Below are 26,814 nucleotides of genomic sequence, written 5' to 3'. Positions count from 1 at the left end.
GTCTCCCTCTGTCCCGGACCGTCGGATCGAAATCCGATGCCCGAAACCCCCTCCAAACCCCCCTAACCCTAATACCTACCATATATATACACCCCTTCCTTCCAAAATGGGCATCCCTAGCCCCTCACCTACCCCTAGCCGCCTCCCCACCGCAGCCATCTTCCTCCTCCTCAAATTCCATGCACCCCAACCAGCCTCCACCACCTGTGCCGCCCCCTCCTCGTTTTCCGGTGCCGGCCAGCCACCTCCCGCCACTTGGCGCAGTCCAATTGGCCCAGCCACCACCATCCGGCGCCCCTGGCCACTCCCGCTCCTCCACGTTGCCTCCCCAAGGCCCCACCTCGCCGCGCCGCCCGAGGCCCAGATCCGGCCCGCCCCGGACCGAACCGGGCCGCGCCGGTCCCGCTCCATGCCGCCGCCTGCCCGTGCGCCCCGCTCCTCCCTCGCCTAGATTGGGATCCACCCGATCTCCCTCGTCGTCGTCGTGCTCCGTCCAGCGGCCCGAGCCCCGTCATCGACGAGCTCTCCGACCAGGCCAGCCTCTCGCCGCCCCTGTTTTCCTCTCTTTCCCTCCCTCGTTCTCCTTCTCTCTTCCTCACCCGATCTCTCTTTGTCTCCCTGAAGCTCGCCGCAGCAGGGACCCCGACGCCATGAAGATCGCCGCTGCCGGCCACACCTTCATCGGATCCGGCCGGGAACCACCTGATCCGGTTGCCCCCGAGCCGATCTATCCGTTCCCGGCCTCCTCGCCATGCCTCCGTCGCTGGAGCTTCGCCGGTCACCCCGCCGGAATCCGCCACCGGCGCGACCTCCCTCGTTTCGTGCCTGCGTGCGGGCACACGCGACGCCTCCCTCGCCGGCCACGTGGGCCCAGCCCAGCCCCGCCAAGCCAGGCCTCCTCCTCTCCGACCTGCGCCTGGCCCGCTAGGTGAGAGCCCATGGAATCCCGCCCCGGGCGATGTATAGTTACTATGCGCTCACATGTTTTTTTTCTGAAAACTGCTAGGTCCCTAAGATTTGTGCATTTTGTTGCCCTGTTCATCGCATCATAACTCCATGCATACTGCACCGTTTCATGCGTGTAATATGTCAAAATGTTCGCTGTGAGATGCTATTCATTTGGTTCCATTGTACCATGTTTGTTTGAGGTCATCTTGTTGCCCGAATCATCGTTGCAAGAGTGCTATATGATGTTAATCTGCTGAAACTGTTATAACTTGGTGATTTGTCATTTTTGTTGCATTTGATGTGTGCATCCTATGAGCATGAGCTCTACATGTGTTTTGAACTACATCATGCCATCTTTACATAGGTGATATCCATGTATTTTTGTGAGTTGTGTAGTGAGTGAATCAAGCTTGTTAAGTAGGGTACTTGCTGTTGCTGTTTTGCTAGGTTGAATCTGTTATTTTGTGACGCTATGTAAACCTACTGCTACAAGTCATTCTATGCATAATCTGTAGATGTTCACTAAGGATGTTTTGTTATACATGTTATGATCTATCCATTCATGCCCCTGGTTGCATTTGTATCCTGCTGTAGCTTGTTGTAATCATGCTCCAAAGTTGCTAAATAATGTTTTTGTCAGCCTGTTAACATTAAGTTCAGTTTTGCCATGTGATTTGCTAGTGATCCATGCACCCTATGAACTTGCTCTTGCCATGCTTAGCTTCACAAACATGTCTTCTTGCTGATGATTCCCTTGCCATGCCATGTATTGTTTTGTGGTGAGTGGTACAAGCTCACCAACATGCCTACTTATCGTAGTTCCTGCCATGTATGAATCTGTCATATAACTTGCCATGTTTACATGGATGCCATCGTATCTTCTGATCCTTTTTGGCTCATGGTCAGTAAAGGACTTTTGTTCTATGCATTTAATAGTATCATGTCATGCCTTTGTTTGCCATGATAAGTTCCTGTAGCATGTTGTTTGATAGCTCTAAACATTGCAACCTGATGTTATTTCTACAAAGTCTGAAACTTATATTATTTGTAATCTTGCCATGTGTTTTGGAGCATGTTCTATTGATTTCTGGAGATAGCTCAGTGTTCATGTTTTGTTATGCTTTACCTCTACATCATGCCCATGCCTTTTGTTGTCATGTTGAGCTGCTGTAGCATGTTGTTTTGATGCTTACAAGATGCTTAGTTGCTGTTTCGGACAGATTGTTGCTATAACTTGTATAATGTGTGTGTGTTGAACCGTTGCTCCGTTTTGAGTGTGCTCTATATGAAACTTGCTTGATTTTGCATGTAGTTACGTATTATCATGTTGCATCCAGGTTTTGAGAGTGTTTGCTTGATGTTTCTATGCATTTTGCATCAATGCCATGTTTAACTTGTTTTGCTCATATCTTCTAGGCCGTAGCTCCGAACTAAATGAACTTTATATGTAACTTGACTAGAATCTCGTGTAGATCATCTTGGTGCATCTTAACTTGCTGTTTAACAACTTGAACATAAGGTTTATTCAGATCTGGAACAATTTCTAAACTTGCATATGAGGACTTACCGGATTTGTTATATGTTGTTCCCAGCCTCATTTAAACTTGCCTTGATGTGTTGCTCTTGTTTGCATCATCTCTTGTCATGAGTAGCTTCATGTAGTCTTGTCTTGCATCATACTTGTTTGTGCATCATGTCTTGTCTATGTGTGGTGTGTTTACCATGTTGTGTGCTTCTTCTCGATAGTTCCCGTTTCGTTGCGATCGTGAGGATTTGTCCGTCTACGCTTGGTTCATCTTCGTGGCTTCATCTTCTTCATGGAATCGCTCTTCTTCCTTGCGGGATTTCAGGCAAGATGACCGCTACCCTCGATCTCATTACTATCATTGCTATGCTAGTTGCTACGTTTTATCGCTATGCTGCGCTACCTATCACTTGTTCCTCAAGCCTCCCAAATTGCCATGACAGCCTCTAACCTTTTTCACCCTTCCTAGCAAACCATTGCTTGGCTACGTTACCGCTTTTGCTCAGCCCCTCTTATAGCATTGTTAGTTGCAGGTGAAGTTGAAGATTGCCCCATGGTGGACAGGAATATGTTGGGATATCACAATATCTCTTATTTAATTAATGCATCTATATACTTGGTAAAGGGTGGAAGACTCGGCCTTATGCCTGATGTTTTGTTCCACTCTTGCCGCCCTAGTTTCCGTCATACCGGTGTTATGTTCCCGGATTTTGCGTTCCTTACGCGGTTGGGTGATTTATGGGACCCCCTTGACAGTTCGCTTTGAATAAAACTCCTCCAGCAAGGCCCAACCTTGGTTTTACCATTTGCCTCACCTAGCCCTTTTTCCCTTGGGTTTCCGGAGCCAGTGCTCCTCCGAGTGTTGGTCCAAACTAGAGCACCGTGCGGGACCATTCCTTGGCAACTTCGATTACATCGGTACATGTACGCTTAGCTTATCCGGTGTGCCCTGAGAACGAGATATGTGCAGCTCCTATCGGGATTTGTCGGCACATCCGGGCGGTCTTGCTGGTCTTGTTTTACCATTGTCGAAGTGTCTTGTAAACCGGGATTTCGAGTCTGATCGGGTCTTCCTGGGAGAAGGAATATCCTTCGTTGATCGCGAGAGCTTATCATGGGCTAAGTTGGGACACCCCTGCAGGGTATAAACTTTTGAAAGCCGTGCCCGCGGTTATGGGCAGATGGGAATTTGTTAATGTCCGGTTGTAGATAACTTGACACCAGATCAGAATTAAAACGCATCAATCGCGTGTTTAGCCGTGATGGTCTCTTTTCGGCGGAGTCCGGGAAGTGAACACGGTTTTGGGTTATGTTTGACGTAAGTAGGAGTTCAGGCTCACTTCTTGATCATTGCTAGCTTCATGACCGTTCCTTTGCTCTCTTCTCGCTCTTAGTTGCGTATGTTAGCCACCATATATGCTTAGTCGCTGCTGCAGCCTCACCACCTTGACCCCTTCCTTTCCCATTAACCTTTGCTAGTCTTGATACCCATGGTAATGGGATTGCTGAGTCCTCGTGGCTCACAGATTACTACAACAACAGTTGTAGGTACAGGTTATGCGATGATCTTGATGCGAGAGCGATGTTTGCTTGTTTTGGAGTTCTTCTTCTGCTTCTTCTTCGATCAGGGGATAGGTTCCAGGTCGGCAGCCTGGGCTAGCAGGGTGGATTTCGTTTGAGTTTCTGTTTGTGTTTCATCCATAGTCGGATGGTGCTCTTATGTAAGATGAAGTTGTATTCGTGTGGCATTGTATGCCTTTTGTATGTATCCCCATCTATTATGTAATGTTGATGTAATGATATCCACCTTGCAAAAGCGTTTCAATATCCGGTTCTATCCTTGGTGGGACCTTCGAGTCTCTTTAGGATAGTATCGCATATTGGGCGTGACACCAACGAGGAGCAGAAGGAAATGACAAGTGGTTTTCAGCAAGATATTTTCTACCAACACTGAAATTATCAATAACGAGTAGTTTGATAGCAAGATAATTTGTAATAAGTGACAAGTAACAATAGTAACTAAGGTGCAGAAAGGTAGCCCAATCCTTTTTATTGCAAAGGATGGGCCAGAACGATCTCTTATAATAAGCAAGGTGTTCTTGAGGACACACGAGAATTTCATCTAGTAACTTTCATCATGTTTGTTTCATTCGCGTTCGCTACTTTGATAATTTGATATGTGGAGGGACCGGTGCTTGGGTGTTGTTCTTACCTGAACAAGCCTCCCACTTATGATTAACTTGTGACACCCGGCTAATTAGGCTACAGTAATCCCATGTTAATGGTGCCACGTCACCTCGGTTACTGTTGATAATCTTGGTTAGTTCAAAACGATTCGAATTCAATTTTGAATTTTAGATAAACATAAAAAATCAAACGTTAGAACTAAAATGTTTGGAGTGTGCCAATTATTGCATAGGTAGTTATGGTGAAGAAATCACGCTTTTTCAAAATGCCTAAATGCTTTAAAATGAATTAACACAGAAAAAACAAGAGAAGGGAAAAAAACAAAAAAACAAAGCAAACAAAAAAACACCCCCCCGCTGGGCCTCGTGGCCCAGCTGGCCTTAGGCGCCCGAACGGGATGGCCCACACCCCCACCACTTAACCTCGGTCCACCCGACCGAAACCCTAACCCCTCCCACTTCTCCCTCCCCGATTCCCCACTCCCCTCGCTCCCTCCCCACCGCTACCTCTTAAGCACTGCGTTGGTTTTCCCTTGAAGAGGAAAGGGTAATGCAGCAAAGTAGCATAAGTATTTCCCTTAGTTTTTGAGAACCAAGGTATCAATCCAGTAGGAGGCTTCACGCAAGTCCCTTGTACCTACACAAACAAACATGAACCTCACAACCAACGCGATAAAGGGTTGTCAATCCCTTCACGGCCACTTGCGAAAGTGAGTTCTGATAGAGATAATAAGATAAGATAAATATTTTTGGTATTTTTATGATATAGATTGGAAAGTAAAGATAGCAAAATAAAGTAGATTGGAAACTTATATGATGGAAGATAGACCCCGGGGCCATAGGTTTCACTAGTGGCTTCTCTCAAGATAGCATAAGTATTACGGTGGGTGAACAAATTACTGCCGAGCAATTGATAGAAAACTACATAGTTATGAAATTATCTAGGCATGATCATGTATATAGGCATCATGTCCGCAACAAGTAGACCGACTCCTACCTGCATCTACTACTATTTCTCCACACATCAACCGCTATCCAGCATGCATCTAGAGTATTAAGTTCATAAGAACAGAGTAACACATTTGGCAAGATGACATGATGTAGAGGGATAAACTCAAGCAATATGATATAAACCCCATCTTTTTATCCTCGATGGCAACAATACCATACGTGCCTCGCTGCCCCTGCTGTCATTGGGAAAGGACACCGCAAGATTGAACCCAAAGCTAAGCACTCCTCCCATTGCAAGAAAGATCAATCTAGTAGGCCAAACCAAACTGATAATTCGAAGAGACTTGCAAAGATAACAAATCATACATAAAAGAATTCAGAGGAGATTCAAATATTTCTCATAGATAAACTTGATCATAAACCCACAATTCATCGGATCTCGACAAACACACTGCAAAAAGAGTTACATCAAATAGATCTCCAAGAAGATCGAGGAGAACTTTGTATTGAGATTCAAAGAGAGAGAAGAAGCCATCTAGCTAATAACTATGGACCCGAAGGTCTGTGGTAAACTACCCACAACTCATCAAAGAGGCCTTGGCGATGATGTAGAAGCCCTCCGTGATCGATTCCCCCTCCGGAGGAGCGCCGGAAAAGGCTCCAAGACGGGATCTCATGGGTACAGAAGGTTGCGGCGGTGGGATATGGTTTCGTGGTGCTCCCAGGTGTTTTTGGGGTACACAAATATATATAGGAGGAAGAAGTAGGTCGGTGGAGCCACGAGGGGCCCACGAGGGTGGGGGCGCGCCCTCCTGCCTCGTGGCCGCCTCAGCTGCTTCTTGATGTCCACTCCAAGTCTCCTAGATTGCGTTTGTTCCAAAAAGATTGCTCCTGAAGGTTTCATTCCGTTTGGACTCCGTTTGATATTCCTTTTCTTTGAAACACTGAAATAGGCAAAAAAAACAACAATTTGGGCTGGGCCTCCGGTTAGTACGTTAGTCCCAAAAATGATATAAAAGTGTAAAGTAAAGCCCATAAACATCCAAAATGGGTAATATAATAGCATGGAACAATAAAAAAAATATAGATACGTTGGAGACGCATCAAGCATCCCCAAGCTTAATTCCTGCTTGTCCTCGAGTAGGTAAATGATAAAAACAGAATTTTTGATGTGGAATGCTTCCTAGCATATTTCTCAATGTAATTTTCTTTATTGTGGCATGAATGTTCAGAACCAAATGATTCAAGATAAAAGTTCATATTGACATAAAAGTAATAATACTTCAAGCATAGTATGAAAGCAATCATGTCTTCTCAAAATAACATGGCTAAAGAAAGTTTATCCCTACAAAATCATATAGTTAGGCTATGCTTCATTTTTTTCACACAAAATACTCCCATCATGCACAACCCCCGTTTCAGCCAAGCAATTGGTTCATACTTTTTAACACGCTTCAGCTTTTTTCACTCTCACGCAATACATGAGCGTAAGCCATGGATATAGCACTATGGGTGGAATAGAATATGATGATGGAGGTTGTGTGGTGAAGACAAAAAAGGAGAAAGTCTCATGTTGACGAGGCTAATCAAGGGCTATGGAGATGCCCATCAATTGATGTCAACATGAGGAGTAGGGATTGCCATGCAACAGATGCACTGGAGCTATAAATGTATGAAAGCTAAACAAAGAAACTAAGTGGGTGTGCATCCAACTTGCTTTCTCATGAAGACCTAGGGCATTTTGAGGAAGCCCATTGTTGGAATATACAAGCCAAGTTATATAATGAAAAATTCCCACTAGTATATGAAAGTGACAACATAGGAGACTCTCTATCATGAAGATCATGGTGCTACTTTGACGCACAAGTGTGGAAAAAGATAGTAACATTATCCCCCTTTTTTTGGGGCCTTCCTTTTTTTATTTGGCCTTTTTCTTTTTTATTTGGCCTTTCTCTTTTTTTGGCCTTTCTTTTTCAAGGGACAATGCTCTAATAATGATGATCATCACACTTCTATTTACTTACAACTCATGAATTAGAACTTGATACTAGAACAAAATATGACTCTATATGAATGCCTCCGACGGTGTACCGGGATATGCAATGAATCAAGAGCGACATGTATAAAAGAATTATTAAGGTGGCTTTGCCACAAATACGATGTCAAATACATGATCATGCAAAAGCAATATGACAATGATGGAACGTGTCATAATAAACGGAACGGTGGAAAGTTGCATGGCAATATATCTCGGAATGACTATGAAAATGCCATAATAGGTAGGTATGGTGGCTTTTGTGTGATAGAGCGTATCGTATCACGGGGTTTGGATGCACCGACGAAGTTTGCACTAACTCTCAAGGTGAGAAAGGGCAATGCACGATGTACCATAGAGGCTAGCAATGATGGAAGGGTAAGAGTGCGTATAATCCATGGACTCACATTCACTAGTAGAAAAAGGGCCTATTGTCCCGGTTGGTAAGGGCCTTTAGTCCCGGTTGGTGAACCGGGACTAAAGGGTCGGTACTAATGCCTCCCCCCTTTAGTCCCGGTTCAATCCAGAACCGGGACAGAAGGGCCTCCACGTGGCCTGTCCCCTGAGCCCAGGCAGGAGGGCCTTTGGTCCCGGTTGGTGGCACCAACCGGGACCAATAGGCATCCACGCGTCAGCGTTTATGTGGCTGTGGTTTTTGTTTTTTTTGAAAGGGGGGGGGGGGTTGGGGGGTTTTGGGGGGTTAATTTAGGTGTTTCATATATTGTGCTATAGCTAGCTAATTAATAGAGAGAAGTGTCCTCTCTTTTGTCCGTGCTTGGTCGACGCTACGTACCATACATACATACGTATAGAGAGGACTAGCTAGACACGCTAGCTAGCTAGTAAGCAAACAGAAGATCGTCATGAACATATATGCATACAGAGAGAAGTGATATCGACCACCTCTCCTTCTCCGAGAGATTGGTCGAACAAACAAGTTCTCGTATATCTATCCGACACTACCGGCTACATATATACAATAATTATCTTTTACAAATATATAATCTCCTAAAATACGGACGCGTGGTCCACATAGTATTCTCCGTCTTCAGCGATCACGTGGTCAATAAAGAATGCTGCCAATTTCTCTTGAATTGCTCGCATGCGATCTGGTGCTAGGAGTTCATCCCGCATCCGAAACATCTAATTTTAAGAAGGGGGTCAATACATATATATATATGAATGAATGAAACTCAACACAAATGATGGTAATAAAATAAAATTGTGAATATTGTTATTTATGCACTTCATATTGTTTGTCGGAGTAGCCCCGCTCACAGGTCGTGTGGCGGATGGACTCGCAAATGTAGTATCCACAGAAATCATTCCCTTGTTTCTGCCACAACCACTTTACAAGAAATAGAGGTCAATCAAACTGATAATTAGCAAGCATGCTAAATGGTATTGATGAAACTAGCGCTTGAATCACTAGGAGATGCCTGGAATATGCTACTATATAGTACTTACTTTCGGGTGCCTAAATTGCAGCTTCTTCGGTAGTCCCGGAGCTTTTTTGGTGAATTTTCTCCAAGCCCTGCCATACAAAGAAAACAATTACTTGATATCAGAAATGAACAAAGTTGCTGGTATGGTGGATAATGATCGATTTAACTTACTTCTCGAGCATTTCAGTCATGTTCGCATACTCCTTGGGATCTTTTCGCTTGGAGTCTAAGACAGTTACTACTCCCTTCTCAAGCTTAATCTCTAGGAGAATATAGTGGTAGCTGCGCACACATGCATAACTCATCAATATTACATTACTATAACCTGGACTAATAAGGAAACCGAATATGCCACAAGACAGTAACACTCACTTGAAGTTGTAAGGAAAGAGTATTATATCTTTGTGTTCATTTATTTCCAACGATCGTAGCAAGTTGGCCTCGGTTTCTTGGGCACGATATTGAACCTCAGTTGCATCTATGAGATACGTGTTAATGAACCCAATATCTCCCACTTGTCTTTTCTTCAATTCGGCGATCTTCAATCTGCATAATATAGTGAGGATAATTATAAATACATGCAAATGAAAGGGCTGAGTTATATAGAGAGACTTAATGACGGAAGTAGTACTACTTACAGACAGTAGGAGGTGACCGTTGCTTTATCGATGGCCAATTGATTGAAAAACTGATAGAACTCCTCAAATGGAATAGGCAACAGTTCAATTCCAAGGAGGTCATGCTCCTTTTTAACTCTCATATACAAAGTATTCCTCCCCTCAGACTCTTTGCAGGTTTTCATGTACCAATCATGCAATCTTCGCATCATCATTGATAGAGAACTTTCATCTTTGACGAGAGGCTTCCCGTACTCGTATCTTTGTATCTGCACCTCCAAGATATCATAATGTACATCGTCGGGCAGGTAATTTGCAGGATTGCCATAACCGGGCACCATCCTCGGATCGACGATGTCGCTAGCAGGCACCTTGAGTGGGGGGCACGATTGCTTCGCTTGTTCGCCGAGCTGGGCAATTTGTTTCCCAGCTCGTCGTTCTTTCATCCTTTGATCACTTTTAGTACTTCCCGACCTCTCCGCTTCGGCAAATGCCTTTCCAATAATGCGCTCATAGTTGCCTTTCGGTGGAGACTTGGGTGGTTTTGTCAGGGCAGCCAGAGTGCGCTTCCCTTTCACCGGATCTACCTTCTCCTCTGGAGGTGGATGTCTCTTTGCTTTCAACCCTTGAAACCAGTCATCCACTTCGGTCTGCGCGATCTTCGCGTTTTCCTCCTCGCTCCTCTCGTACGGTAACTTCTCTGGAGTCTTCAGAGAAGGACCGAATCTGTATCTCCTCCCGCCTTTGGCTGTACTGCTAGACGCCGACAGAGTAGACGGAGCGGATGTCTTCTTTCCTTGCTTACGAGGTGGAGGAGAAGGACTGCGACACGCCGTAGAAGCCGGAGCGGCGGCGGGTCTCTTCCGCCCTTGCTGATGAGGCGGAGAAGGAGGAGGCTGGCTGCTCGGGCGCGCCGGCGCAGGCGGAGAAGGAGGCGGAGTGCCGCCACGCGCCGGAGAAGGAGCGGGCCGAGTGCCCTGATCGTCACTCGCCGGTGGAGGAGGCGGAGTGCCCTGACTCGCCGGAGGAGGAGGAGGAGGCGGAGGCGTCCAGTTCGGAAGGTTGATGAGATCCTTCCGCCATAGGCATGGAGTCTTCAGAGCAGAACCCAGCCGATACTCCCCTTCACCGGTAGGGTGGTCAAGCCGGAGGTCCTCAAATCCCTCCGTTATTTCATCGACCATCACCTTAGCATATCCTTCTGGAATCGGCCGGCAGTGAAAAGTTGAGTCGGGTTTAGTAGGATAAACAGAGCCAACAGCCGCCTTGACCTTCAAATTGCTCCATTGCGCCATAAGGTGGCAATTTTCAGCATCCGTGATAGCATCCACGGGATAGCTGGCAGGAGCCGTCAAGGCATGCTCTGGCTGAAGCAGCTCGGTGGAAGCCACGCTGCTTTTCCGCTGAGATGGCGGGGTAGCTTCGGGGGAAGCTTCGGCAGGTCGTTTGCTGCGATCTGCTTCTCGTTCCTCTAGCCCCATTACCCTTTCGTGCAGCGACTGCAGTATGCTCTGCTCCAGTTTCTTCCTCCTCTCGTGGGTTTTGTAACCCCCTGCGTCCGGAAATCCAGCCTTCCACGAAACGGAGCCTGGCGTGCCTCGTGTCCGTCCAGGGTGCTCAGGATTGCCGAGGGCCATTGTGAGCTCGTCCTTCTCCCTGTCTGGAACGAACGTCCCTTGCTGCGCTGCTTCGATATATTGCTGAAGCTTCTTGACTGGTATGTCCAATTGTTCCTCCGTCCAAATGCACTTCCCTGTTATAGGGTCCAAGGATCCGCCGGCCCCAAAGAACAAAGTCCGGCAACGTTCTGGCCAGTTCATTGTCTCTGGTTTGATCCCTTTATCAAGCAGATCATTCTCAGCCTTGGCCCACTTAGGCTGGGCTACGAGGTAGCCACCTGACCCCGTGCGATGGTGAAGCTTCTTCTTCTCAGCATTTCTCTTGTTTGTCGCCGACATTTTTTTACTCTTTTCCGATGTCTTGTGGGCCACAAATGCGGGCCAGTCATCTCTGATCTTCTCATATTTGCCAATGAATTCTGGTGTCTCATTTTTTTCGACATACCTATTGAGGTCTTTCTTCCAATTCCTGAATAGGTCTGCCATCTTCCTCAGAGCAAAAGACTTGATTAATGGCTCTATAACTGGCTTCTCCGGATCATCCTCCGGCGGTAGGGTGAAATTTGACTTCAGCTCAGTCCAAAGATTCTCTTTCTGCATCTCATTGACATAAGACACCTCAGGGTCTTCGTTCTTAGGCTTATGCCATTGCTGGATGCTGATCGGGATCTTGTCCCTAACCAGAACCCCACACTGAGCAACAAATGCCTTCTTTGTCCGGTAGGGTTCAATCGGTTGGCCGTCGCGCGCGATTTGTATGATCTCAAACTTTTCATCCGAGCTCAACTTTTTCTTCGGGCCTCGTCTCTTTACCGAAGTTGTGCTCGATCCGGGGGGCTAGAAAAGAGAACAAAGACGAGAGTTAATTAATATGTGTACATACCAAAACAATGAATGCATCAATTAGCTAGTCAGCACAGGCTTAACTAATATATATACCTGGCCGGACTCGGTTTGGTGATCACCGGAGCCGTCCTCACGGTCTACTTCTTCACCCTCTCCTTCTTGCACCGGCATTGGGTCATCGGAGCCATGTAAATCAATGAGGAGAGGGCCAGCTGCTTCTTCACCCTCTCCTTCCAGACCATCGTTGTCGTTGAGAAACATCGAGGAGAGGGCATCACTTCCTTCTGCGATTATGTCCCTCAACAACGCTTCTTGTGCTTCGTCTCGGGGGGTGTCCATAGTTTCTACAAATATTTACAACATGGCAATTATTATTCAAACATGACAGATATGGATATATTAGTGGCAAACGTAGAACTAGCTAGCTAATCACAATAAGGAATCATATTAGTGGCCTCGACGCTGCTTCTCTAGGGTTTGGGGTGGCCTCGACAACGCTTCAAGGGTTAGGGGGTGGCCTCGAGAACGCTTCAAGCTATGTGTTGAAGCTATCGGGAGGGGGTCGGCGTTGAACAGTACATCTATGTCCCACAAGTGACGTGGGCATCGACGCCCACAAGCTATTGGATTTCTTCAATACTTTGACACTATAGGAACCCTCGACCCTGAAACCTTCGACCCTTGACCCCTTAACGACCCTCGACCCTCTACCCTAGTTCCCGACCCTCGACCCCTCGGCGATCCTCGACACCCTCGTTATATCGACAACGACGCAACATACATATACATAGGAAAATAATGTTATCGGGGAGGGGGTATCGGTACCCCCCCTCGTGTCAAAGTTTCTTCTTTCTCCTCTATTCCTTTCTTTCTTCTTCTCCTCTTCTTTTCTTCTTATCCCTCGAGAAAGGAAAATAAGGAAAAGGAAGAAAAGAGGAAGAAGGAAGAAGGAAGAAGAAGAAGAAAAAAAGAAGAAAAAAAGAGGAGAAGAAGAAAAGAATAGAGGAGAAGAAGAAAAAATAGAAATTTTTTTTTTCTATTTTTTCTTCTTCTCCTCTATTCTTTTCTTCTTCTCCTCTTTTTTTTCTTCTTTTTTCTTCTTCTTATTTATTTCTCCTCTTCTTCCTATCCCCTCTTCTTCTCCTTTCTTCCTCTTCTTTTTTCCTTTTTCCTCTCATTATTTTTCTTCTTCTTGTATTGCTTGTTTTTTTTGCATATGACCATTCATACATTTTCTTTGCATATGCTTTGCATATAAACATACATACATATGAACACACATACATACATATAAACATAACATACATACACAAAAAATTCTAAAAATCTGCCTAAAAAAATCTAAAAATCTGCCTAAAAAAATTATATGAAAAAAAGCATACATCATCCATCCATCCATATAATGAACATATACATCATCCATCCATCCATATAATCAACATATGCATATGAAAAAAAAGTATATCAAAAAAAATTATATGAAGAGGATCGAGGGGACAGGGAGGAAAGGGGGTCGCCAGAGCCGGACCGAACGGGGAGGAGGGGCGGCGTCGAGGCAGGGGCGGCAGTGGGGGCGGGCGCCGGTGACGACGTCGACAATGGTGGGGGCGGGCCGGGGCGCAGGGGTGCGGCCGTGCGTGCTCGGGACGAGGCAGGGGCACGGGGCGGCGGCCGGCGTGGGCTCGGGCGCGGGGCAGGGGCACGGGGAGACGGGGATGGCGGCCGGCGGCAGTGACGGCGACGAGGAGCGCGCGAGCGATTTGGGCAGCCTGGCGGCGGGGGCAACTGGCTAGGGAGGCGAGGGAGATGTGAAATTTTCACGAGTCCTGGTTATATAGCAAGGGCTTTAGTCCCGGTTGGTGCCACCAACCGGGACCAAAGGCCAAAAAATTGGCCTTTGGTCCCGGTTGGTGGCACCAACCGGGACTAAAGGCCTTGTGCTGCCCCGCGCCAAATGTTTAGTCCCACCTCGCTAGTTGAGAGGGAGCCGCACCAGTTTATAAGGTGCGGTGAGGCTCCCCTCTCGAGCTCCTCTCTAAAGCAGGCTTTCGGGCCTAACTCTACCATCTGTGCCTGTGGGCCTACTGGGCCTTCCACGGGCCTGAATCCTGGCCCATAGGGTTTCTAGTCGTATTCAGGCCGTGGGGGCCCAGTAGGTGGCATTTTTTTTGTTTTTTTGTTTTATTTGTTGCTTTATTTAGTTTATTTTGGTTTTGGTTTATTTTTCTTTTGGTCTTTTGCTTTATTTTTAATTCTTTTTGCTTTTAGTTTTAGAAAAATTATAAACTTTCTGTTAGTGCCATTAGTTTTAAAATCTGAAAACTCTTTTTTTGTTTTCTTTGTTGCTTTATTTATTTTATTTTGTTTCTACTTACAACAAAATACTTATTGTTGCTATTTTTATTTTTTTTTTCAGTTTTTTGTTCTGTTTTCTGCATTATTTAGTTTTTGTTGTTTTTTGCTTTATTTTTTAATTCTTTTTGCTTTTAGTTTTAGAAAAATTATAAACTTTCTGTTAGTGCCATTAGTTTTCAAATCTGAAAACTCTTTTTTTGTTTACTTTGTTGCTTTATTTATTTTATTTTGTTTCTACTTACAACAAAATACTTATTGTTGCTATTTTTATTTTTTTCAGTTTTTGTTCTGTTTTCTGCATTATTTATTTTTTGTTGTTTTTTGCTTTATTTTTTAATTATTTTTGCTTTTAGTTTTAGAAAAATTATAAACTTTCTGTTAGTGCCATTAGTTTTCAAATTTGGAAACTCTTTTTTTGTTTTCTTTGTTGCTTTATTTATAAACCGGTGTGAGCGCCCTTCGGTTGGCGAGGTTTTAAAATTCATAGTTTTCAAATGAACTCTGAAAAAGTTGGCATAGCATGTGCATGTACAAAACGGACAATGGTATCATACTCGTTTGTTACAAAGTTGGCATGTTATCATCATAATAGTTGCGGGAGAAAGTCTTCACTTTTTCTTCGCTTGTGTCATTTGCTTATTGCGCCGTAACCATGGATAATCTTCATCATTTATCAGGATGCTTGGGTCAGCCTTGACTTTGAAGGGGGGAATTTCATGAAACTTTTCATACTCTTCAGACATGTCTGTCTTGCCCTCCACTCCCAGGATGTCCCTTTTTCCTGAAAGAACTATGTGGCGCTTTGGCTCATTGTATGATGTATTCGCTTCCTTATCTTTTCTTTTCCTCGGTCTGGTAGACATGTCCTTCACATAGATAACCTGTGCCACATCATTGGCTAGGACGAACGGTTCGTCAGTGTACCCAAGATTTTTCAGATCCACTGTGGTCATTCCGTACTGTGGGTCTACCTGTACCCCGCCTCCTGACAGATTGACCCACTTGCACTTAAACAAAGGGACCTTAAAATCTACTTCGTAGTCAAGTTCCCATATGTCTGCTATGTAACCATAATATGTGTCATTTCCATTGTCGGTTGCTGCATCAAAGCGGACACCGCTGTTTTGGTTGGTGCTCTTTTCATCTTGGTCAATCGTGTAAAATGTATTCCCATTTATCTCGTATCCTTTCCAAATCATTACAGTCGAAGATGGTCCCCTGGACAACAAGTACAACTCATCACAAACAGTGCTGTCACCTCTGAGACGTGTTTCCAACCAACTGCTGAAAGTCCTGATGTGTTCACATGTAATGCAGTCGTCGCACTGCTCCGGGTGTTTGGAGCGCAGACTGTTCTTGTGTTCATCGACATACGGGGTCACCAATGTAGAGTTCTGTAGAACTGTGTAGTGTGCTTGAGACCAAGAATATCCGTCCCTGCATATTATTGAGTCCCTTCCAAGCGTGCCTTTTCCAGTCAGTCTCCCCTCATACCGCGATTTAGGGAGACCTATCTTCTTAAGGCCAGGAATGAAGTCAACACAAAACCCGATGACATCCTCTGTTTGATGGCCCATGGAGATGCTTCCTTCTGGCCTAGCACGGTTACGAACATATTTCTTTAGGACTCCCATGAACCTCTCAAAGGGGTACATATTGTGTAGAAATACGGGCCCCAGAATGACAATCTCGTCGACTAGATGAACTAGGACGTGCGTCATGATATTGAAGAAGGATGGTGGGAACACCAGCTCGAAACTAACAAGACATTGCGCCACATCACTCCTTAGCATTGGTATGATTTCTGGATCGATCACCTTCTGAGATATTGCATTGAGGAATGAACATAGCTTCACAATGGCTAGTCGGACGTTTTCCGGTAGAAGCCCCCTCAATGCAACCAGAAGCAGTTGCGTCATAATCACGTGGCAGTCATGAGACTTTAGGTTCTGGAACTTTTTCTCTGGCATATTTATTATTCCCTTTATATTCGACGAGAAGCCAGTCGGGACCTTCATACTGAGCAGGCATTGAAAGAATATTTCTTTCTCTTCTTTCGTAAGAGCGTAGCTGGCAGGACCTTCATACTGCTTCGGAGGCATGCCCTCTTTTTCGTGCAAGTGTTGCAGGTCCTCTCATGCCTCAGGTGTATCTTTTGTCTTCCCATACACGCCCAAGAAGCCTAGCAGGTTCACGCAAAGGTTCTTCGTCACGTGCATCACGTCGATCGAAGAGCGGACCTCTAGGTATTTCCAGTAGGGTAGGTCCCAAAATATAGATTTCTTCTTCCACAAGGGTGCGTGATTCTCAGCGTCATTCGGAACAGCTAGTCCGCCGGGACCCTTTCCAAAGATTACGTGTAAATCATTGACCATAGCAAGTACGTGATCACCATACGCATGGCGGGCTTCTTCCGGTGATCTGCCTCGCCTTTGAAATGCTTGCCTTTCTTTCTACATTGATGGTTGGTCGGAAGAAATCGACGATGGCCCAGGTACACATTCTTCCTGCAGCTTGCCAGGTATATACTATCGGTGTCAAGTAAACAGTGCGTGCATGTGTGGTATCCCTTGTTTGTCTGTCCTGAAAGGTTACTGAGAGAGGGCCAATCGTTGATGGTCACGAACAGCAACGCCTTTAGGTTAAATTCCTCCTGTTTGTGCTCATCCCACGTACGTACACCGTTTCCATTCCACAGCTATAAAAGTTCTTCAACTAATGGCCTTAGGTACACATCAATGTCGTTGCCGGGTTGCTTAGGGCCTTGGATGAGAACTGGCATCATAATGAACTTCCGCTTCATGCACATCCAAGGAGGAAGGTTATATATACATAGAGTCACGGGCCAGGTGCTGTGATTGCTGCTCTGCTCCCCGAAAGGATTAATGCCATTCGCGCTTAAAGCAAACCATACGTTCCTTGGGTCCTTTGCAAACTCATCCCAGTACTTTCTCTCAATTTTTCTCCACTGCGACCCGTCAGCGGGTGCTCTCAACTTCCCGTCTTTCTTACGGTCCTCACTGTGCCATCGCATCAACTTGGCATGCTCTCCGTTTCTGAACAGACGTTTCAACCGTGGTATTATAGGAGCATACCACATCACCTTCGCAGGAACCCTCTTCCTGGGAGGCTCGCCGTCAACATCACCAGGGTCATCTCGTCTGATCTTATACCGCAATGCACCGCATACCGGGCATGCGTTCAGATCCTTGTAGGCACCGCGGTAGAGGATGCAGTCATTAGGGCATGCATGTATCTTCTCAACCTCCGATCCTAGAGGGCATACGACCTTCTTTGCTGCGTATGTACTGTCGGGCAATTTGTTATCCTTTGGAAGCTTCTTCTTCATTATTTTTAGTAGCTTCTCAAATCCTTTATCAGGCACAACATTCTCTACCTTCCACTGCAGCAATTCGAGTACGGTACCGAGCTTTTTGTTGCCATCTTCGCAATTGGGGTACAACCCCTTTTTGTAATCCTCTAACATGCGATCGAACTTCAGCTTCTCCTTTTGACTTTCGCATTGTGTCCTTGCATCGACAATGAACCGGTGGAGATCATCATCATCGGGCACATCGTCTGGTTCCTCTTGATCTTCAGCAGCTTCGCCCGTTGCAGCACCATCATGCACATCGTCTGGTGCATCTTGATGTTCAGTAGCATCAGCGTATTCAGGGGGCACATAGTTGTCATCGTACTCTTCTTCCTCGCCGTCTTCCATCATAACCCCTATTTCTCCGTGCCTCGTCCAAACATTATAGTGTGGCATGAAACCCTTGTAAAGCAGGTGGGTGTGAAGGATTTTCCGGTCAGAGTAATACTTCGTATTCCCACATATAGGGCATGGACAACACATAAAACCACTCTGCTTGTTTGCCTCAGCCACTTCGAGAAAATCATGCACGCCCTTAATGTACTCGGAGGTGTGTCTGTCACCGTACATCCATTGCCGGTTCATCTGCGTGCATTATATATAATTAAGTGTGTCAAAAATCATTACAGAACATCATGAATAGATAATTAAGTGACCAAATTAATAGAAGTTCATCATCACATAAAAACCAAAGTAGATACATAGTTCTGATCTAAAAACATAAAGCTCTGCAGAGCATCTAAATTAATTAAACCATACATTGAAACTATGTAAAACATTTCAATGCGAAAACAAATGCGATCATAATCGCAACCAAGGTAAAAACCGATCCAACGACATAATGATACCAAGCCTCGGTATGAATGGCATATTTTCTAATCTTTCTCATCTTCAAGCGCATTGCATCCATCTTGATCTTGTGATCATCGACGACATCCGCAACATGCAACTCCAATATCATCTTCTCCTCCTTAAGTTTTTTTATTTTTTCCTTCAAGAAATTGTTTTCTTCTTCAACTAAATTTAACCTCTCGACAATAGGGTCGGTTGGAATTTCCGGTTCAACAACCTCCTAGATAAATAAAATCTATGTCACGTTGGTCGGCATAATTTTCATAAACAATAAATGAACCAATAGTTATGAAAAGATAATATATACCACATCCAAATCATAGACAGGACGAGGGCCGACGGGGGCGGATACCAAAACCATCGGCGCACTATATAAGATGCAATAATAAAAGTAAGAAAATAATACAAGTATCTATCTAAACAAACAAGTAATAATATTTTTCCTTTCAGAAAGAAGATAAGAACAAGAGGCTCACCACGGTGGTGCCGGCGATGAGATCGGCACGGGTGATCGACGGCGGTGAAGACGGGGACGGGGCGTGACGGACCGCTAAACCTAGATAAATATTGAGGAAAATGGAGCTTGGCGGTCGAGCTTGGAGAGGAGAAACCTTAAGTAGTGTGGCTCGGGCATTCCATCGAACACCTTGTGTGCATAGGAGGTGAGCTAGAGCACCACCAAGCCCTCTCCCCCTCGGCCAGAAAAAACAGAGCAGTGTGCTCTGCTCTTGCGCGAGGGGCTATATATAGGCACCACTATTGGTCCCGGTTGGTGGCATGAACCGGGACTAAAGGTAACCCTTTTGGTCCCGGTTCATGCCACCAACCGGGACCAATAGTGGTGGGCCAGGAGCCAGGACCATTGGTCCCGATTCGTCCCACCAACCGGGACCAAAAGGTCCGGACGAACCGGGACCAATGGCCCACGTGGCCCGGCCGGCCCCCTGGGCTCACGAACCGGGGCAAATAGCTCCATTGGTCCCGGTTCTGGATTGAACCGGGACTAATGGGCTAAACTGGCCTGGACGAAAGCCCTGTTTTCTACTAGTGATTAGTCATAAAGAACTCATATACTTATTGCAAAAGTTTATTAGCCCTCGAAGCAAAGTACTACTACGCATGCTCCTAGGGGAAGGGTTCGTAGGAGTTAACTATCGCGCGATCCCGACCTCCACTCATAAGGAAGGCAATCAAAAGAGCACCCCATGCTACAAATTTGTTACACAACTTTTGCCATACGTGCATGCTATGGGACTTGCCAACTTCAACACAAGTATTTCTCAATTTCATAATTACCAACTAGCATGACTCTAACATTACCACCTTCACATCTCAAAACAATTATCAAGCATCAAATTGATCATAGTATCCAATTCACTTCCTATGATAGTTTTTATTATACCCAACTTGGATGCCCATCATTCTAGGACCAATTTTATAACCATAGCAAATACCATGTGGTTCTAAAAGACTCTCAAAATAATGTAAGTGAAGGATGAGAGATCAATAATTTCTACAAAATAAAACCACCGCTGTGCTCTAGAAAGATATAAGTGAAGCACTAGAGCAAAAATTTTTAGCTCAAAAGATATAAGTGAAGCACATAGAGTATTCTAATAAATTCCGAATCATGTGTGTCTCTCCCAAAAGGTGTGTACAGCAAGGATGATTGTGGTAAATTAAAAAGCAAAGACTCATATCATACAAGACACTCCAAGCAAAACACATATCATGTGGTGAATAAAAATATAGCTCCAAGTAAAGTTACCGATAAACGAAGACGAAAGAGGGGATGCCTTCCGGGGCATCCCCAAGCTTAAGCTTTTGGTTGTCCTTGAATTATCTTGGGGTGCCATGGGCATCCCCAAGCTTAGGATCTTGCCACTCTGTTAGTGGAAAACGACACCTATGGGATCACAAGAATCCCTACTACGGTTGCGGGGCGCGGGGTCGTGAGAAGAGCGGGATCAGCAGTCAGCCCAAGCATACGGGTCGTTTACCCAGGTTCGGGCCGCAAGGATGCGTAATACCCTAGTCCTGCTTTGGTGTGTATATATGTGTTCTTGGAGTTCTTGAGCTAGCTATAATGGGTGTAACTTGTCCAAGGGTCCGAATGGCCTCCTTTTATAGTTAAGGAGATCGCCACAGCGGCACACAGGAGGTGGCATCAGGGTACTGTGGCTAAGCCTATCTCTTGCCATTACGGGACAAGACACATTTAATGCACCTCTGACGTGTCCCCTTCACTTCACCGCTGCTTCGCCCTGTCTTGACACGCGCCTGGGCCAGCGAGGCGGTCAGCGCCATGTAGGCTGGCAGGCTGCTGAAGTGGCATGGTGGAGGGCCTTCATGAAGATTTGCATGCCTCCATGTGGGTATGCCTTGAGTTGGCTTGGAAACCTAATGTCGACACGTAGGTGCCTGCCTTGCTGGTGGGTTGGCAGCTGCATGGGGAGCGGTGTTGGAAACTTGGCGGGCGCGGGCCTGGCTATGGCCCCGCGGATGTCCTCGGCAAGGGCTTTTCCGGGGCCCCGGCAAGGGTCTTGCCGTGGCGTCGCGGTCATCCCCGGCAAGGATCTCGCCGAGGTTTGTTGTCTTCTAATCCTCTTCTTATTTGGAGTTTTTCTTGTCTTCACAAAGATCTGCATGCCATCGTGGATGCGCCTCCCGAGCCTGGTTCCAATGTGGTTGGAGGATAACCTGGGGCTCGAGGGTGGCACGCTCTGTTGGCATTGGGCAAGTTGCCCCGGCACCGCTGCCCCGGCAAGGGCCTTTCCGGGGGAGTCCCCCTCGCCCTCTTGCTCTTCGCGTCTCTGTCTTGTCTTTGCTTTGACATATCTTGCGGCTTTGACTCCTTCCTCTGTCCTGCTAAGTGTGGCTGCGGGCGCGACTCTGGCTGCCCGTGCACTAGTAAAGGGGTACTAAGGAGTGCCCCTTCTTTAGTACACCGACAGGAACCCCCGGGCCGGGCGACACATAAGCGCAACGCGTATTGGGCAAGGCCCAGAACGGTGTGCGGGCAGGCGGAGCGGTTTTTATGGAAGGTGATTTTCCGGCCCGCTGCACTTCTCCACGACCCGTGTTGAATGCGTGACGTGGGGATCGTGCGCGGGGGTGATCAAAGCATGCTTGCGTCATCTTGTGGTGAATAGTAAAGAGGCGGCTTGCGTGTCTCTTTGAGACTGCGGGACCGCTGCTCATTTACTCTCCACGCTTGGGAACCGTTGCTCCATGCGTTCCATTACGCCCGCCCCTTGTGCCACGTACGCCGCATGCACGGTGCAAGGCAGTTGACAGGCACGCAGAATATGGGAGGACATGCGTGCATGGGTCGATACCCACGCGCCTTCAATTGGGCGGGGAGGGCGGTCGACGGCCTCACCCGCTGTCACCTTAATGAGCTGGATGGGCTGAGAGGGGTGATACGTCTCCAACGTATCTATAATTTTTGATTGCTCCATGCTACTTTATCTACTGTTTTGGACTATATTGGGCTTTATTTTCCACTTTTATATTATTTTTGGGACTAACCTATTAACCGGAGGCCCAACCCAGAATTGCTGTTTTCTTTTGCCTATTTCAGTATTTCGAAGAAACAGGATATCAAACGGAGTCCAAACGGAATGAAACCTTCGGGAACGTGATTTTCTCACTGAACATGATCCAGGAGACTTGGACCCTACTCCAAGAAGTGCCAGAGGCGGTCATGAGGGTGGAGGGCGCACCCCCTGGGCGTGCCCCCCTGACTCATGGGCCCCCTGTTGCTCCACCGACGTACTCCTTCCTCCTATATATACCTACGTACCCCCGTCAGATCAAATACGGAGCCAAAAACCTAATTCCACCACCGCAACTTTCTGTATCCATGAGATCCCATCTTGGGGCCCGTTTCAGAGCTCCGCCGGAGGGTTCATCTACCACGGAGGGCTTTTACATCAACACCATAGCCTCTCCGATGAAGTGTGAGTAGTTTACTTCAGACCTTCGGGTCCATAGCTAGTAGCTAGATGGCTTCTTCTCTCTTTTTGGATCTCAATACAATGTTCTCCCCCTCTCTTATGGAGATCTATTCGAGGTAATCTTCTTTTTGCGGTGTGTTTGATGAGACCGATGAATTGTGGGTTTATGATCTAGTATTATCTATGGAAATATTTGAATCTTCTCTGAATTCTTTTATGTATGATTGAGTTATCTTTGCAAGTCTCTTTGAATTATCCTTTTTGGTTTGGCCAACTAGATTGGTAGTTCTTGCAATGGGAGAAGTGCTTAGCTTTGGGTTCAATCTTGCGGTGTCCTTACCCAGTGACAGAAAGGGTTGCAAGGCACGTATTGTATTGTTGCCATCGAGGATAACAAGATGGGGTTTTTTATCATATTGCATGAATTTATCCCTCTACATCATGTCATCTTGCTTAAAGCATTACTCTGTTTTTAACTTAATACTCTAGATGCATGCTGGATAGCGGTCGATGAGTGGAGTAATAGTAGTAGATGCAAAATCGTTTCGATCTACTTGTCTCGGATGTGATGCCTATATACATGATCATTACCTAGATATACTTATAACTATGCTCAATTATGTCAATTGCTAAACAGTAATTTGTTCAACCACCGTAGAATATCTATGCTCTTGAGAGAAGCCACTAGTGAAACCTATGCCCCCCGGGTCTATTCTCATCATATCAATCTCCATTACTTTATTTACTTGCTTTGTTTTAACTTTGTCTTTTACTTTTCACTTTGCATCTATCTATCAAAAATACCAAAAATATTATTTATCATCTCTATTAGATCTCACTCTCGTAAGTGACCGTGAAGGGATTGACAACCCCTAATCACGTTGGTTGCGAGTAGCTATCGTTTTGTGTAGGTACGAGGGACTTGTGTGTGGTCTCCTACTGGATTGATACCTTGGTTCTCAAAAACTGAGGGAAATACTTACACTACTTTACTGCATCATCTTCTCCTCTTCGGGGAAATCCAATGCAGTGCTCAAGAGGTAGCAAGAAGAATTTCTGGCGCCGTTGCCGGGGAGTTCACGCAAGCAAGTCAACCATACCAAGTACCCATCACAATCCCTATCTCTCGCATTACATTATTTGCCTCTCGTTTTCCTCTCCCCCACTTCACCCTTGCCGTTTTATTCGCCCTCTCTTTCCCAATCTCCCCCTCTCCTTTCCGTTTGCCTTTTTCTCGTTTGCCTTTCCGTTGCCATGGCCGAATCAAAAAGAACTAAGGGATTTCTCCCGAGTTCTAGTGCCTTGGATAACCCCTCTATCCTTTCTAAGCTCATAAACAATGATGCTACGGAAAGATCCACCGAGATCACAAATGAGAATTTAGATAATTTTGATGATGATGATTCCGGAATCTTTTGCTACTTACTTGATGAATCTTTAAAAGATGCTTGGGATAGGTTATTAAGGATTCGGGCTAGTTATGTGCCACAATATCAAATTGAGCTTTACTTAAAAAGTTTCTATCTTGGCTTGCCCGCCACTTTCAAACAAGTTCTAGATTCTATTTTTGAAGAAGGTTTTCTTGAAGGGGATGCTATATATACCTATGAAAAAATAAAAACCATATTTGGGCACCCCTTAAATGATAAAGTTGAATCAACTACCCGCTTGTGCTTTTATCAAAGAGATGAAGTCTAGCTTAGATGCAAATTTCTGTAACGTGCTTAATCTCGCCTCATCCATTAATGTCAATGTTCTTAATCTGAATAGAAGGATGAATGACTTAGAAAGGAGATCCTCTCTTGCTACTTACGCATCAAGTGCCAAAGATGGCACTCGTTAGATCTATCCTTGTTTTTATGCCTAGCTAGGGGCGTTAAACGATAGCGCTTGTTGGGAGGCAACCCATTTTTTTTTGTTTTTTGCTTCTGTTTAGGAATAAATAATCCATCTAGCCTCTGTTTTGATGTGTTTTTATGTTTTAATTAGTGTTTGTGCCAAGTAGAACCTATAGGATAAGCTATGATGATAGTTGATTTGATTCTGCTGAAAAACAGAAACTTTGCGCTCACGAGAAAAAATTCAATAAATCACAGAAAAGAGATTTTGCGTTGATTATTTTTGCTGATGATCAATAAACAAAATTTCCAGTACTTCCTAGTTTGGTAGAATTTTTAGAGTTCCAGAAGTTTGTGTTAGTTACAGATTGCTACAGACTATCTGTTTTTGACAGATTCTGTTTTTCGTGTGTTGTTTGCTTATTTCAATGCATCTATGGCTATTAAATTAGTTTATAAACCATAAGGAAGTTGGAATACAGTAGGGTTAACACCAATATAAATAAAGAATGAGTTCATTACAGTACCTTAAAGTAGTCTTTTGTTTTCTTTCACTAACGGAACTCACGAGATTTCTTTTGAGTTTTGTGTTGTGAAGTTTTCATGTTTTGGGTGAATTATTTTGATGGATTATGGAACAAAGAGTGGCAAGAGCCTAAGATTTGGGATGCCTATGGCACCCCCAAGATAATCCAAGGAAACCAAAAAGTCAAAGCTTGGGGATGCCCCGGAAGGCATCCCCTCTTTCGTCTACTTCCATCGGTAATTTACTTGGAGCTATAGTTTTATTCACCACATGTTATGTGTTTTGCTTGGAGCGTCTTGTATTATTTGCGTCTTTGCTTGTTAGTTTAAAACAATGATCCTTGCTGTACACACCTTTTGAGAGAGCCATACATGACTTGGAATTTGCTAGAATACTCTGTGTGCTTCACTTATATCTTTTGAGCTTGATAGTTTTGCTCATAGTGCTTCACTTATATCTTTTGAGCGTAATAATTTTTGCTCTAGTACTTCACTTAGATCTTTTAGAGCACGGTGGTGGATTTGTTTTAAAGAAACTATTGATCTCTCATGCTTCACTTAGATTATTTTGAGAGTTGTTAATAGCATGGTAATTTGCTTAAAGATAATATACTTGGTATTCAAGATATGTGAAACTTTCTTTTGAGTGCGTTGAATACTAAGATAAGTTTGATGCTAGATAATTATTTTGAGATATGGAGGTGATAATATCAAAGCAATGCTAGTTGGGGTGATTATGAATTTAAAGAATGCTTGTGTTGAAGTTTGTGATTCCCGTAGCATGCACGTATGGTGAACCGCTTTGTGATGAAGTCGGAGCACAATTTTATTTATTGATTGTCTTCCTTACGAGTGGCAGTCGGGGACGAGCGATGGTCTTTTCCTACCAATCTATCCCCCTAGGAGTATGCATTTAGTGCTTTGGTTTTTGATGACTTCTAAATTTTTGCAACAAGTGCATGAGTTCTTTTGATTAATGTTGAGTCCATGGATTATACGCACTCTCACCCTTCCACCATTGCTAGCCTCTCTAATACCGCACACTTTTAGCCGGTATCATACACCCACCATATACCTTCCTCAAAACAGCCACCATACCTACCTATCATGGCATTTCCATAGCCATTCCGAGATATATTGCCATGCAACTTTCCACCGTTCCGTTCATATGACACACATTACTTTTGTCATACTGCTTTTTGCATGAACATGTAGTTGACATTGTATTTGTGGCAAAGCCACCGTTCATAATTCTTTCATACATGTCACTCTTGATTCATTGCATATCCCGGTACACCGCCGGAGGCATTCATATAGAGTCATATTTTTTTTCTAGTATCAAGTTGTAATTGTTGAGTTGTAAGAAAAAAATAAAAATGTGATGATCATCCTTATTAGAGCATTGTCCCAGTGAGGAAAGGATGATGGAGACAATGATTCCCCCATAAGTCGTGATGAGACTCCGGACTTTATGAAAAATAAAAGATGCCAAAGAAGCCAAAAAAAGAGGCCAAAGAAGCCCACCAAAATAAAAAAATGAGAGAAAAAGAGAGAACGGACAATGCTACTATCCTTTTACCACACTTGTGCTTCGAAGTAGCACCATGATCTTCATGATAGAGAGTCTCATATGTTGTCACTTTCATATACTAGTGGGAATTTTTAATTATAGAACTTGGCTTGTATATTCCAATGATGGGCTTCCTCAAAAGTGTCCTAGGTCTTCGTGAGCAAGCAAGT

The sequence above is a fragment of the Triticum aestivum genome, chromosome 4B (assembly GCF_018294505.1).
Source record: "Triticum aestivum cultivar Chinese Spring chromosome 4B, IWGSC CS RefSeq v2.1, whole genome shotgun sequence".
Lineage (NCBI taxonomy): Eukaryota > Viridiplantae > Streptophyta > Magnoliopsida > Poales > Poaceae > Triticum > Triticum aestivum.
Note: the sequence above shows the minus strand (reverse complement) of the source record.